Here is a 3650-nt window from a genome sequence, read left to right on the forward strand (position 1 = left end):
TTTTTTTTTGGGAAAAAAAAAAAAAAAAAAAAAAAAAAAAAAAAATGGAACTCATAGTAATCAATGGTAGAATGGTGTTTACTAGAGAGTGAGGGATGGGGGAAAAGGGGAGATATTGGTCAAAGGATACAAACCTTCAGTAATAACATTAATAAGTTCTGGAGACCTAGTGTATAGCCTGCTGACTATAGTTAATAATAATGTACGGTATTCTTGAAATTTGCTGAGAGTAGATCTCAAGTGTTGTCACACAGACAAAGACACACAAGAGTAACTATGTGAGGTGATGGATATGTTAATTAGTTTAATTGTGGTAATAATTTCACAAAGTATATGTATATCAAAACATCACATAATACACCTTAGAAAATAACCTTTAATATGAAAAGAAAAAGTAAAAAAGAGACAGCTGGAAATGAACCCCACTGAGGATTTTGCTGAGGCCTTTAGTACAGGTAGATCTCTATAAATATTGGAGGGGACATCAATATTTTACTAATAACTTGGATATAAAATTATCTGAAAGATGTTGCATGTGCAGTAATTACAAATAGTTATATAAAACCATATTGAACTAAAAGCAAAAATATTATAAGTGAAACTACCATCAATTGGCTTCCATCTGTGTGTCAGGCACTACGTATATATTATCTTTCATACTCTCAACAGTTTAATGAGTATTACTATCTTTGTTATATAGACAAAGGAATAGTAAGAGTATTTAGCTTGACTTAATTATGTTTTCCAGGCTCCTTTTGAGGACCTGAAATGAAACATGACTTATCTGTCCTGCCATGTCAGGTATGAGGACTGGTTCCCTAGATCTTGGTGCTGACTCCGAGGAAGATATGGGCATGTTTGCCTACTTCAGAGCTTATGTGATTTGTAGTGAGAGGCTCAATGAGCAGCCATAAATCGTTTACAATTCCTGGACCAACATTTGGGAGACCGACAGTTTTGCCACAGAAAAATAAATGTTGGTGCCACCATCGAAGATAAGTAAATTGCTAAAGAATAAAACCCAAATCAGATTCATAACAATATTCATAAAATAAAAACTTGAAACCTCAAAGTTCAAATTAACAAAAATCCAAATGACTTTCTATATTTAGCATCATACCTTGCTTCACCTTGTCTAAAATCATGGTTAATTGTATAGAGTGTTTTGTTTTGTCAGTGGATGCAGTGGTGGGGTTAAGGGAGTTAGTGGAAGGAGTGCTGGGAGTCCGGAGATGTGGTTCTAGTTTCCACCCCTAACCCAAAGGGTGTGACTTTGAGAAAATCATTTGGGCCTCTGCTTCCGCTTTTGTTATATAAACTTATTAGATTGAGATTCCTAAATTTCATACTAGTTTTGACATTCTGTAAGTATGCTGTGAACTTCATGCTGTCTTTACAGTACTTATAACTACAGGTCAGCCATTTTTTGGCTTCCTACACTTGTTCTGGCAGGTACCAGTGCCTTCTTAAAGAACAGCTGATGGGGCCAACACAAAGGAGGAAGGATATGTCATTCTACTGAATGACACAATCAGGAAAGGTACGGCTATTCCCTGTCCCCCCTTCCCCACAAATATGAGGAATAAGTGATTATCAGAATAGGCAGGAGGATGAGAGGAACAAATATCCTGGTCCTGTCTCATTGTCACCAAAAGATGTAAGTATGTACTCTGAGAGGGGAGAGAGAGCATGCCAGCTGGACTGGGAGCACTATGTTTTTCTCTGCTTCATGAGAATGGATCTGCAACTGACTCCTGGTCCTTGTCTGGGTGCCTGTATTTCTGCAAGTTGTCAGCAGAGGCTTTGCAACATGGCTGCTTGGTGAGTCCACCTAGAGCCCAAAGCACACTTTCTGGTGGAGCCTGAAAATCAACTCTGAAAAGTCCTCTTCAGAGGAACCCTCTAAAGTGAGGACACATGAACAGAGGGATTAACTTTCAGGCAGGTCTAGCCAATATTTCAACAAATGTATGATGAGTAATTTGGTTGGGAGATAAATCAATTGAATATGTTTAGGAGATGTATTAGGTTAAGTAATAGATACAAAAAATGCATAAAAATGCATATGCTAAGAGGGGTGTTATAAAAATATAATGATATGGCTCTACATGTTTGGAAATATTCTGTATGGTTAGTAGAAACTGAATGAACATTTAGTAAGACATATGAGGACCCAAGTGAAAGAGGGAAGTGTAAGACTATTTATATCTTTGCTATCAAAGAAGCAAAGGAAAAATACAACTAATTAACTGGAGTTCAGTGAAGACAAGCCCCATCAGTTTCCCCAACTAGACTCCCACTTGTGTTATCGATATTGTGGTAAGAAAAGCTGTGTACAAATGAGGCAAACAGGTAGAGCCATCCTTGGTCTTGAGATCATCTTGGGAGGGGTTAGGGTGCAGTTTGAGTAGAGAGCAAAGAGTGGCATCATATGGCTAAGGTCTTGCATTACAAATAAAGGGGATATACTGAGCGTTTGTGATTGGGGATCATTCTGGGCCTGCCTGTTGGTCTCCTGCTGCTGTAACCTGATAAATAAATCCAGGTTGCCTCACCTCATCTGTTAGCTGTCATCACTTCATAGAAGGAACCCTGGCCTAGGGAATAGAAGAGTTCAGTCTCTTGGTGGCTCCTGTGAACTAGGTTAGGTTGCTAGTAAATGGGTGACCTGCTACCTTGTGTGTTCTCCCTGACCCTATTGCTGTCAAAGAGGGTTTGCCTTGCCTAGAGGAAGTGAGATAATGGGGTTAACAGGGTTGAGGTTTTGCTGTATGCAGGAAAAGAAGGAGGAAATGATTAAGACCAATTTATTAAAAAGGTATGTGGTCTCGGGATGGCCCTGTGGCTCACTTGGGAGAGTGTGGCGCTGGTAGTGCTGAGGCCATGAGTTTGGATCCTATATAGGGATGGCCGGTGCACTCACTGGCTGAGCGTGGTGCGGACCACACCATGCCAAGGGTTGCGATCCCCTTACCAGTCAAAAAAAAAAAATAAAAAAAAAAGGGTATGTGGTCTCTTAGGGGAGACAAGGCCCACACATATGAAATAATTAAACAATGAAAGATAGTGAATAAGTGCATTAATTTCCTATTGCTGCTGTAACAAATTACCACAAATTTAGTGGCTTAAAACAACACAGATTTATTATCTTACACTTCTGTAGGTTAGAAGTTCAACATCCAGCATGGGTTTTATGAAGCTAAGATATTACCAGGACTGTGTTCCTCCTTAGAGATTCAAGGGGAGAATCCATTTCTTTTCCATTTTCAGCTTCTAGAGGCCTTGGCTCGTGGTCCCTTTCTTCCATCTTCGAAACCAGAGTTGGGTGCTTCTCACATCACATCACTCTGACCTCCTCTTCTTTCCTCCTCCATTTGGCAGGACCCTTGTGATTACACTGATGCCAACAGGATAATCCAGGATAATCTCTCTATCTCAAGGTCCTCAGATTAATCACATCTGCAGAGTCCCTTTTGCTATGATCTCAGAGATTATGATGTGGATATTTTGGGGGAGACCATTGTCCTGTTTACAATAATATGCAAATGCTGGGCTGATTGGCAAGAGCTGTAAGTGGGGGGTGTCTGGAGAAAGAGGCTGCTGTGGGCTGGAGCACTGGAGGAAGCCTCCTGGAAATGGTGGGGACAGAG

The sequence above is a fragment of the Galeopterus variegatus genome, unplaced genomic scaffold (assembly GCF_000696425.1).
Source record: "Galeopterus variegatus unplaced genomic scaffold, G_variegatus-3.0.2 Scaffold1124, whole genome shotgun sequence".
Lineage (NCBI taxonomy): Eukaryota > Metazoa > Chordata > Mammalia > Dermoptera > Cynocephalidae > Galeopterus > Galeopterus variegatus.